Source organism: Hyalella azteca, unplaced genomic scaffold (assembly GCF_000764305.2).
Source record: "Hyalella azteca isolate HAZT.00-mixed unplaced genomic scaffold, Hazt_2.0.2 contig5580, whole genome shotgun sequence".
Classification (NCBI taxonomy): Eukaryota; Metazoa; Arthropoda; class Malacostraca; order Amphipoda; family Hyalellidae; genus Hyalella; species Hyalella azteca.
This window is the reverse complement of record NW_025935765.1, coordinates 539,878-552,758: the sequence shown is the minus strand read 5'-3', so window position 1 is coordinate 552,758 and position 12,881 is coordinate 539,878.

The following is a 12,881-nucleotide window of genomic DNA, read 5'->3' as shown; positions in this document are numbered from 1 at the left end:
TTCTTTTCCTCACACCTGGTGAAAAATTTCCCAAAATTTATATGTTACCCTAATTAAACCATGAAAAGTCACATTTATCGGCATTAAAGGTTGCCACGTTTCGTTATTGTTGTATTTTCCTGGTTTTATTTATTATTTCCCTAAAGACTAGAATATTTCTTATATTATAGATCTTTTAATTTTTCCACTCTCTCAGCTCCTTGTAATATTGGTCCCATTCCTCCGTTCCTGATAATTATTCTAAATCGGTCTCTAATTTATTTTACATAAAGCGCTCTTTCTTTGACCGTACGACAATTTAAAATCAATCAATGGCTTGTGTTTAACATTTTTCATGGTTATTTCATTTGATTACGTATATTTCACCTGCCATAGAGATGAAAAAATTTCCTGAACATGTAAAAAAATGATTTTTTTTTTCGCTTTTAATTTATGAGTTATAGTCTACCTATTGTTCAGCTTGATAACTTTTGAAGAATAGCATTTGGCACCGTGAAATGTGTACCAAACCCCACGTGTACTTCTAGTGTATGTACTCAAAAAGTGCCAGGCTTGTAACGCTTGTAAATTTTAGTTAGGAAGTTAAATTGTGCAATATAAAATAAAAACACACGTTGAATTAACATGTTATACACGTTAATTTAAATCAAAGTCAGTATCAATGTTGAAATTAATGATTAACATAAAGTTTAGTAAGGGCTAATATAATATAATTGCAAGAAAAAATTTGCAAAGTTTATTCCTCTAGCAATTATGACAAAAATTGCTACAACAGCGCCCAAGAATTAAGACAAAATCCCAGAACTCTCTAAACTGATTTTGACACGGAGATATCTAGTGATCAGTTTTTTCTTTTATTTTATTGCACTATAATAGGTCCTGAATGACTGTGGAAGAAGTTAGAGGACCTGTAGTGATGTCTAAATAATATTTAATGGGTGGATTTTTTCTACCACAAATTGTTGTGTTGTTTTTAGAGTCTGTGACTTTATATATTCTTATAAGTGCGTGAGTATACCTTTCCCCAGGGCAATTGATGCTTATGTCTTATTGCTCGTGTTGATGCCTTGCATTAGTGATTCCTTTTATTTCTAATCGTACTAACAAATCATTCTTATTTGATGACCAAACAATGATGCAGTGCGATGACCTTTTTGCGTGCGCGCGAGACAGACATGACGCATGGTCTCCGCGCTCGCAGCGGCGCTCCGTGTATCCGCCGCTTGCGTCTGTCATCCATCTCTCTTGAACTCAAATCGGACAGGCAGGCTCTTAGTTTTTGTGCGCCATTTAATGGAACTCATTCTGTGTGTCATTAGCAATGGAGGCCCGGGATATGAGGAGGGCCACGTCGGTAGGCCCGTCTATATTAGAAACCATCCAAACAGACCACTGGGAGAAGGCTTCTTCAGCCCAACAGCTTTGTGCCCATGAATCTTGATTGCGCGCTACTCGTTACGCAAAATTCAAGCTATTTGGTTCCCATGATCTCCGTAAGTCTTTTCCAGACTGTTCAACTCGTGGTGATAAATGCAGCTAATTTGGTTGCTACTTTCTCCGGTAAATGTGATAAGTAAGACAATCGTGAACTCAAACGCGTTCGGCCCGCAAAGTTTGTTCTCAAATCGTGAGCTTAAATTGACATAAAATCCTTCTTCGAGTAAGCTAGTAGCAATAAATATCGCATTCCTTAGTTAGTTTAAGGATACTATTTTAGCACTGCACATTTTTTTTCATGCATGGAGGGGCATGCATGCTGTATTTGCTAATTATCTATTTCGCATTGTAATTTCGCAATTTGTTTCACAATTAATTGCGAATTTATTTGCCGTTTAATGACAGCCATTTTTGTTTAGAAAATATTTCGGTGGCGGTTTTTTATACGATGAATTTTTTAATGTAATATTGTTCATGATTTCTGTTCAGAACTTTTTCAACATTCAATTCAACGAAATAATATTGCTAAATTTTATCGTTCTAACTCATAGTCAAATCATTTAACATTTTCTTGCTCCTTTTGAAAATCTAAATTTCAAGAAAAGTATAAACCGTTGAGTTTGAATGCCTTAACTTTCGCGAAAAGTAATTTTGAAATTATTCTAAGTGGATCGATTTATTTTTATTCAATTTTTTTTCCATGTACTGTGCACAAATGAAGCAATATCGTAATTTCTCCTAGATTATCAATATATATCCGATCTTTACTTTCTCGACGAAAACAAAACCTTTCCACTCTGAATAATGCATCAGCTCATTTTAATGTACAATACTTATTTTGTTTATGAAAGCTTTCGCTTACCAACATTCGGTAAATAAATTCAACAACACAATCAGCAATATTTACACACATTAGGTAAGTGCGAATAAACATGTTCATACAATTCAAAACTCCACCAGAATATAACTCGCTCAATAAGACATTTCCGAGCATTCTTGTTTCAATGGCGACGACACGGAACGCGTGCAGGATAGAGAAGAAGAAGACGCATGGCGGCCGCTGTCTCGTAACTAAGGCGGCCGGCGCCGCGGCCTGCACTAAATTTTCATTTGATCAACTCACTGCGCCTCTGAGCTATGAGCGTCGCATCTCTGCTGTCTGGCTACAGTGTAGTGCACTGCTCACTGTAGTACAGTACAGTGCACTGCTCACTGTAGTACAGTGCACTACTCACTGTAGTGCGGTGCTTTACTAAATGTAGTACAGCGCACTGCTCTTTGTAGTTCAGTCCTCTGCTCACTGTAGTACAGTGCACTGACCTTGTGATGAGTTTAGGACTTCGTAGTCCACGGTCACGCTGATGCGCCGCCTTCGTCGTCCTCCGTCTCCGAGTCGTCCCTAGGCAGGTCACCCCGCCCTCGGGTCGCGGATGTAACGTTGGACGTGTTCCGTCTATTTGCCCTCCTTTGGGCCAGCTGATGCAAGATGCTGTTGCTTGTCACTTGCTGATGGTAGTTTCCCATTACTGGACAATCCGGGATCTGTCTCAACCACTTGTCCAGTCGTCTCTTGAAAGTTGCAAGGGTGAACTCCCCTCCTCTCAGCGCTTTTGGCAAGGCATTAAAGAGCCTCGGTCCTACCACGGACAGTGATCCCTCACGAAGAGTCTGTGCTCTGGCCGCGGCTCGGTTATTAAATGGAGGAACCTTGCACAGTCTCCCTCTCCCTTCATTGTAACGTGTCACTATTCTGGAGGTCTCACTCTCAAAGTTGGGAGCCAGTCCGGTTATCATCTTTCAAGTGTACAGTATGATATACCTTTCTCTTCTTCTCTCCAGTGAGTAGTGTACGTACTGCTCACTGTAGTACAGTGCACTGCTCACCGTAGTGAAGAGCACTGCTCACCGTAGGAAAGAGCACTGCTCACTGTAGTAAAGTGCACTGCTCTCTGTAGTAAAGTGCACTGCTCTCTGTAGTAAAGCGCACTGCTCACCGTAGTAAAGCGCACTGCTCTCTGTAGTAAAGCGCGCTGCTCACCGTAGTAAAGCGCACTGCTCACCGTAGTCAAGCGCACTGCTCTCTGTAGTAAAGCGCACTGCTCACCGTAGTACAGTGCACTGCTCTGTGTAGTAAAGCGCACTGCTCACCGTAGTATAAAGTGCACTGCTCACCGTAGTAATGCACTGCTCTCTGTAGTAAAGCGCACTGCTCACCGTAGTAAAGCGCACTGCTCACTGTAGTAAAGTGCACTGCTCACCGTAGTAAAGTGAACTACTCACCGTAGTAAAGTGCACTGCTCACTGTAGTAAAGTGCACTGCTCACCGTAGTAAAGTGCACTGCTCACCGTAGTAAAGTGCACTGCTCGCCGTAGTAAAGTAGGAAAGCGCACTGCTCACCGTAGTAAAGCGCACTGCTCACTGTAGTAAAGTGCACTGCTCTCTGTAGTAAAGCGCACTGCTCACCGTATCAAAGCGCACTGCTCACCGTATCAAAGCGCACTGCTCACCGTAGTAAAGCGCACTGCTCACCGTAGTAAAGCGCACTGCTCACCGTAGCAAAGCGCACTGCTCTCTGTAGTAAAGTGCACTGCTCACTGCAGTAAAGTGCACTGCTCTCTGTAGTAAAGTGCACTGCTCACCGTAACGCATCGTAGACCTCATCACATTTGGTCGCATTACAGTGCACTCTATTGTAGGATGCAGTACAGTCCAGTACTGTACAGAACAGCACAGTCCAGTACTGTACAGAACAGCACAGTACAGTATTGTACAGAAGAGCACAGTACAGTACTGTACACAGCTCATCACTAGAATTGAATTGTGTATCACTGGAAGAAGATGTATACTGTTCGACATCAAAGTACGATGTAGTATACTGTTCATCCTAGTAGGATGCAGTGCACTGTTTATCACAGTAGAATGTACTGCGTATCTCACGATGTTTCTGCTCCATGTATCAGGTTACGTGATTGGCAAAAATAATTTCAAATACTTTAGTCAAAATTAGTGCTCGGCAATGATTGCCCCTTTTGTCATTTGTGCAGCAAACATTAAACAGCTTTTGCAAGGTGCGTACCAAAGTTCACATCACTTCTTGTATGAAAATTTGCATGAAGACATAATATGACGTCGGTAACTAATGATGTAAATGAGTTTACGTGAACACTATTTCCAGAATAACGAAACCACGCTGCGTGACTCGAACTCTGGAGATGAGAACGCAATGATATGCGATATCTCACCGAGCCTCTTTATTGAGCTCATTACTACGCATTATTGAGCTCATTAGCTTCACTTTATGATCCCGTCGAGTTTGTTTCTCAGTTCCAGATCCTTAGCATTCATCTTGATCCTCATTAATTGGTCTCATTATTGTAGAACATCGATGCTTTGCAGCGAAGATGTCTTCAAAAGTCATGATTTGTAGCCAATATGAATTCCTTGGAGTGTTATTAGGCGTTCACGAGTGGGGTTAATTGGGCGGCTCAATGGATGGGCTTGGCCTGCCAAGAAGAGTGAGCTAATTAGAATGTTTGAGATCATCAAAGCTAAATGGGCACGCTTGTCAGCGCTCGGCCAGAAGAGTTTGCTCGCGCATGTTTACATTGAATCGAAGCGAGTCAAGAGCGAACGCCGCGTTCCGTTTGCTTTTAGGCTTCAAGATCGAGCGGCGCTTTCTTGGCCTTCGCTGCGCACAAACGTAATTTGAAATTCGATATTTCATGGGAATTTAAATTTTTAACTCTAGTTCAACTACTATATTGGCATATGTTTTTATGATGAGTGAACCGATCTTGTTAATTTATACGTTGATGTTAATTCTTTCCGTTATTTCATAAGATTTATAATATTTATTTGAAGTTATAAATAAAAATTTAATGTTTGACACAATTTTTATATTTTTAATAAGTTTTCATTGGTGCTATTATGAAATTTTGCTAAAATGCAGCCATAAAACACATTAGAAGCTTGTCAATCTCAAATTTATTATTTAACATTTACACGCAACTGCGATCTGTCTGTTCAGAGCTTCGTACAAATTTTTTAATCCGAAATTATCAGTTATTATGTGTGAACTGTTTTGCGATAATGACATACGGACTAATTATAGGCATGCTTCGGATTTTTTTATGCAGGAAAATAATAAAATTTTCATTAGGTCTTATTAATTCAATCACGTAAGTAATACCTTCCAGTAGGCGATGAAAGAATTAAGGTTTGCCCTTCGCTACCCTGGCTGATGCTATTAATTTGAAACCATCCATTACATACGGTAAATTAAATTATTAAAATTGAGTTGAATAAGGGGAACAAGTTTTCTTGTTTCAGAATTGACGATAAATAATCCTTCGTCACTTCAATTTATCGTTAGTTTTTATTTTAACAAATTGTAGCTGGTATGAAAAAGTTTATCTTTAAATTTCAAATCGTATTTCATCAGAGGTTGGAAGAAATTTGCATGCGTTATCAGCGTGAAAAGAATTTAAATACTCGGCCATTTGATAGCGCTTTCGTTCTTATACAATTCTTTATTCACTATCGATTAATTATTTTACTCAGCTAACTCGCTGATGACTAACATAATTCGAACGAAATAACAACTTCTAATGTAGGAGAGCATTCAATTGTAACTTAGCATTAATGTCTCTTTGTCTCTTTACCTTATTTTAGTCAGCCTCTATTGTTTAATTTTGTGTGTTTAGCATTTCTGACCTTTTCTTCCTTTTCTTTCTCTTTCCAGAGACTTCACGATGTCTGGATCAAAGGTAGGCAAATTATCCTTTGTTTCCTTGGCTGCAATGTTTTTAATTTTTTTTAGTTAACTGCCGTGATGTGCTTTAAGAATGTCAATTGTCCAGGTTTGTAAATTGTGATACTAAATGAAATACAGGCAGTTGTGGCCGCAGCCTCTCAAATGTTCTAAATTCTAGGTTGTTTATTTATAATGTTGTCAGTGTTTTTTGATCGGATAATAGTGCGATTTTAATTGGTAATTTTTTAATCTTTGGTGGCGCGTGCCTATAACTTTCTAAATCAGCAAAAAAAATTCAATACTATTTCATAAAATCTAATGTATTTCAAGCCTTAAGATTCTCGTGTATTAACAAATATTTTGCATTTTTGATTATCTTTTAACGGCACTCACTTTAACACTCAAAAGTATGAACGTACGATACAGGAGGCCACAGATTTAAATTTTTGTTCAAATTTTGTTGAAATTTTGTTAAATTTTGTTTGTTTACTCGAAAAACAAACTCAACGGAATACATGATGAAATTAATATATTTTTTAATGAACCTCATGCACCGTCTAAAAGTATTCCTGTTTTCGAATGATGGATTAAACGAGGTGATCCTCACGTCATCCAAAATTTGCTAGTTTTTAAATTTTCTACTAGTTTTTGGTGCTTTATCATTTGACAAACGAATTACGAACTGCTGATACTATTCCTATAAGTTTCATTGCAACTAAATTTATTCAAACTCTTTAATTTCTGACTAATAATTGAGGTTTCTATGCTTTTATCATTGATGATGAATCACCCAAAAATCAAACTTTGCTTATTTAATTAAATACACGCGTTCAAACCGGATATGTTAAAGCATTCATGCATATTGCCTGAACAAGCGACTTGTTTAACGCTGCTTTAATGTTTATTCATTGTTTAAACGTTTGCTAGGAGATGTTTAAAAGTTGAATCATTAATGAAGACTCAGACTAACAAAAATGAAACTTGTGAGCTTCAGTACCGACTTCTTTGTACGACCATCACAGAGCATCAGTTATTCTTAACTCCGTGCAAGGAGTACGTCTGGACATGACAGCTTCCCTGTTCGCCTCAGGTGACCGAGCTTCCCCCGTCGACATCTTTCATGGGGCTTTTAATTCTCCGTAGAAAGTTAGGAAGAGGTTTGGCGAGCCGTAATATGACCGACACTTCTCGATCAGGGAGATGGTCTGGAGGAAAACTTTCGATAGGATCTAACGTACGAGACTCACAAAGGCGGTGGTCATGGTAACGAACAGAGCGAGGAGCGAGCGCTGCATCACATTCTGCTTTAGATACACAACTGGGTTGTGCAAACGTCCGCGTACATCAAAGAATTGTGTTAATTGTGATCTTTATTCGATTCTCGAAGTACATTAAGAGGCTTTGTAATCGTTTGTCGTTCGTCCTGCACTTTAAGTAATGCCAAAGCATTTCCAAAATAAAATCAAATTCTCGAATATCTCGTCAAAGAATTGTGTTAATTGTGATCTTTATTCGGTTCTCGAAGTACATTAAGAGGCTTTGTAATCGTTTGTCGTTCGTCCTGCACTTTAAGGAATGCCAAAGCAGTTCAAAAATAAAATTCAATTTTTTGAATATCTCACTTCTGTGTGTTTTATAATCACTGGCGAAAAAATATCACTTAAATAATTTCATTGAGTCACATAGAAAGTCATTTGAAACATGGTATTCAAAGTTTATTTGTATGTCAATTCCATTTCATTTTCTTGTTTCGCCTGAGATGAGACCGAAAATCGCCATTTTTATTTGAAGAGTTTAATTTTTCTTTTTCTTTCTTTTTCTTCTTTCTTCTAATTTTTTTGGATATACTATTTTTTGCCCTTCTTTCAATAATTTACTTTGAAACTGGCCTGCACCCACACTTGTGATCATTATATTTTTTTGCATTTTATGCCACAAGGAAAGTTAATCTGGCGTTTCTGACGCTTATTTCGAGAGCGCAAGACCACTTAGGCACTTTGAAGTAATATTAGCAGTGAAGCCGCTATAAATTTAGCTTGTCGTTCTTCACCACGACCATTTGGTCTCCCATAATGAACGCATTGTTGACGAAGAAATTATGAAATAAACTTTCGAATTTCGCAAAAAGTTCACCAGCAAAACAGTGCAACAATGCTTTGTTTTCAATGACTATATACGTATAACCTCGCACGGTATGAAGTGTTGTTGCTTTCGGATCACTTGAAATACTGCGAACTTTCATTTCAGTTAGCAAAATAGTCCCTCTAGTTCCCGTAGATGCCGATATTTGTGTTGCTACCAACCTCTGAAAATTCAAAATTCATTTACCGTCACACAAGTTTACTTTTAATAGATTCATGCTCATTAAGGCTCTGTTGCTTTTATTGTCGTGAAAACTTTCGATTTTTCTTCTGTATGTGCCGAGTCCATTAAACTCATTGAGGGACCGCAACGCTTGGCTCCTGCGACAGCAACAGCGTTCGTGCTGGCCGTGTTATCCTCTTCATTGGTGCCGTTTAGTTTTACAGCTCGATAAGCTTGTTATGTAGTCCGCAGTAGAGCTTTTTTGGCTGAGCAGTTGAAGCTTTAATTTCTATGGTAATTCAACGGCTGAGGGTTAGAGAGCGACCGGTGCTTCATTCTCTCCCTCTTGTCGAGCGTTGTTCTGAGCTTCAGAATCGGGCATTACGACTAAAAAATACTGTTGCGTAAGCTGCTTGCTCTATAAGTGTTCACAAAATTCCACAAATTTTAACGATTAAGGAATAAATGGATGGTATTTTTAGGGGCCTGCAACTGGAGTTATAATACCATGTTTTCTAACTATCCGGAGCGCAAAGCATGGAGAAGAAACAAGCGTGGCTCGCAAAATACGAAATTGCTGCGCATTTGAATGCATTCTCGTAAATTGATGATGACCCAAGGTTTTTTTAATAAGGATTCCATTAAACCTGTAGAATAGGATTCATTCTGTAATAATTATTTCCTTTAAGCGTACATATGGGAAAGGACCGTACGGTCAACTATCCTGAAGTTTGCTAAGTTATTCAATAATTGAAATGAATCTAACAATTTTATGTTGATATTTACCTGAAGCATCATCCACAAGTGTCATCCAATATGATAGTTATGTTATGTTTATTGTACTAAATTGAAATTCTGTTTATTCCTTATGACCTTATGATGAGTTTAGGAATTCGTAGTCTAAGGTCAAGCTGATGCTCCGCCTTCATCATCACCAGAAAATATGTAGTTTATTTAACCCCGTTGATATCGAGTCACAAGGTTTAGCGGCCTTGTTCATGACGTAATTAGTTATCGAATGTTGAATTATATTTGCATTACAAGATAATTCCATTTCTTGAACTTTTTAACCCATTAACTCTATTAGTCTCCTCGTGAGGTGCCTTACTTTCAAAATGCATCAATATTCTCGGTTTATATTACCCTGAACTCCTACAATTATTCTATTATAATACACCGAAACAAATTTATATCTTCAACTCCTCCCAAGATTCACCTTTCTATACCAAGCATTGCAATATGAATAAACTGTTTAAACGTATCAACTTTTCATTCTGACGCAATGCTCTAGTATTTCCCTGAATTTACCTTTGCTGTTGATAATGCGCTTAACCTTTTTATTTCTCACAAAGCTCATGCAACGCATCAGATTCTATTCTTTGAAAACAAAAGCAAGTCTGGAGCGCCTCCAGCTTCCGAACGCTACTAATAAAAGCGAGAAGTTATTGAAAGTTACGGCTGAGCTGCGATGCTGCGTTCACACACGTCACCAAATTTAGCTTTTCGAACGGGTTTCATTTTTGCTTGATATCTAATTTAATCGCATGACATGCATTTTATTTCTTTGAGAAAATTTTTTAATATTTTGCTCGTATTATCGATTTATGGTTAAAGCAGCTTAGTGAAATTTAGAAGGAATTTGTATGGAATATTCAATCAACTTTTTTCGGTGAAATTTTATGAACTGACAATATTATGGTCCGATTAACTCAAAATCTTCCATGTGAAAAAATGTTAGTTGAATAATAAACAAAACCTAATTTGTCTGTTTTAGCTCAATTACATATTTTGCATACATGATCAATGAGATAATTGAAAAAATGTTAATATTCAAATTGAATAATGCTCGTCAACCTGACGAGAATTCTTTAAAATCAAATACAATGTATAATGTTTAAAAAAAATGTATTTAGTTCGGCTCATGATGAAAGACCAATTCTAGTATCTAACTTTGACCAATGCCAGAATTTTGCAGTTTTGAGCCTTCAACTCCTTGAAGAAAAAGCAATTTATTTTAAAGCATTGTTGTGAGACCATTAGATATAAATATAATTCTTAGCGCTATCTCTTATCGACGATAGTTAGAAAATCCATGTCATTTTCTTGAATAATAAATCAATAGATGAAGCCAACTCTGACATGCCATTATCAAAGATTTCCTTACGCTGGAGATGAGGTATTCTCTGAAATATCAAATTCTCATTTGATCTCATTTAGCAAAGACTGGAACATGGAAGCTTGCCGGTTCGGCGTGAACACCGCGCGCTGCCACCCAACGTATGGAATTGTCTTCTCTTGAGCCTCTTGCCGAGTCTCTCAAGGCGGAAATTATTTATGACAGTCCCATTTGACGTGCTTCTGCGAGCTGACTGAGTAAGAAAAATGGCCTGTTTTGCTCGGTGTGACACAATTTCGGGTACGGCGCTTTTGTTTTTTGTCACCTTGCGTGCAGGATGAAACTGTTGCGTCGTTCGATCGGCAGCGCTCTGCACCTGCGCGCGACCTCCATGCAAGTTCTGTTTTCCAAGCTTGCATGACAAATTCAGTTAAATGATTATTTACTAAAGATTTATTATATGAGTGAACGAACGAGTGAAATCTTGCGGGTGTGTTCATAATCTTGTTTTAATTATTTAATTATGAATTTAACTGAGCCTGCCTAAACTTAGACTTTCGCACGCTTGATGTTTTGTAATTAGATTACCTGCATGTTCGATGGCATACAACTGCAGTTTTTAAATTTAATTAAAAAAAAAAGAACCAAAAAGAAAGAAAAACCCCCCAAAAGTTCTGATAGTTAAATTGGCAGTTGAAAATGTTTACTTTATAGTTTCTGCATAATTTGTTTTCTCACGAACGGAGGGCAGTATCTGAAAAAAATTACACTTTTCGATAAATCCATGTTTCGAGACGCTGCATGAGGGAGACTTGCCCAGAATCTTATCCATGTGTGTTTTAAGCCGTTGAGCAACAATAATGGATTATTCTGAAAATTAATTTTCTGAAATTAAAGCCTGAACTTGATGAATAATTTTTCTCTCTCCCGTAATCACCTATACACTTCTTGGACTTCACTTGGGTAACTCAAGTGTATATTGTCGAGCCACATCCACGACGTCTGTCAAAATGCATCTTCAGTGAATTTTAATTTAACTTATGATAAAAAGGCATTCTGAGGAATACATCCTCTCGACCAAGGCGTCTTGAAACGTCTAAAAAAAGACGATTCATGCTAGTGAAACAGAATGTATTCACTAGCATTTTAATTAAAAGCACTGTAAAAATTTTATATGCATTGCAGGCCCCAATAATTTAATATTACCAATTAAATTGCAGGAACCTATCTAGATAAGTTTGTGTTAGAAATGCTCGACATATTTGTGTACAGTTGCTGGCCTGAGACGCACAAACCTTGACTCGAGTCTAGGTGATTTCGCGGTGTGTACTAACCATGTGAACAGCCGTCATAGCAGCGATAACAGCAGCGGTAGGAACCTCCTAATAGAGTGTAAGAGCTGTGCTGCTGCAGCTTTAAATAGCCTCTAGCATGCCAGTTCGAGTGTCAATGGCAAAGTCTAAATAGAGTTACGATCTGGTCCATCGCTTCCCAAGTTGGATTACGAGCAAGACTCCACTTTGTTTTAGGCTTCCGCATAGACCTTAACATCATTCCGTGGCCTTATTTCTGGCTTCGAGATTTTCTCTGTGTGTTATTGTTCCGTATTATACCGTTCTGTTTCTCAGGAATTTTTAGTTGTAAATTTTATTGGGCTTATCTGTGATGTTTTAGTTTGTGTTTCTGCTGATTTTGTTGTGTCTAAATTTCATTCCCTGAATATTGAGTTTTAATCTCCAAATTAAATTAAATTATATTGATTTACATCGTTTAAATCGATCATCGTCATTATTTACCTTTCTTTCATTCGCATTACCTGATCCGTAATATTTGGTGTCTCGCTGGACTTTTCATCCTTGAGCTCCTGAAAAATATTGCTTTCCTTGCAGGAATTCACGGCAGCTTAGACTGATTCAATTCAATTATTTGGAATTAATTGAAACAAATTAGTTAATCGGACAGGGCTTGAATAATATTGTTTCAACGTACGAATTTAACCCATTCAGACCTCGCACAAATGTGCTCTGCATTTGCCTCTGCTCCCGAAGTGCCCAGCGAGCAATTAAATCGAATAAATATGTTGTTTTGATTACCTGCAATGGAATTTCTTTAATTGAGCCAAAAATATCATGGTTTAATGCTTAAACGTGATGAAGTGTTAGTTCAAGTTCAAGATAAAAGTTACGAGGAGATAAAAAAGATAAATTTGATATGGAAATCTGTTAAAATTTGAAAATCTAAGTACAGTGTTATGAGAGAGCTAGGAAATG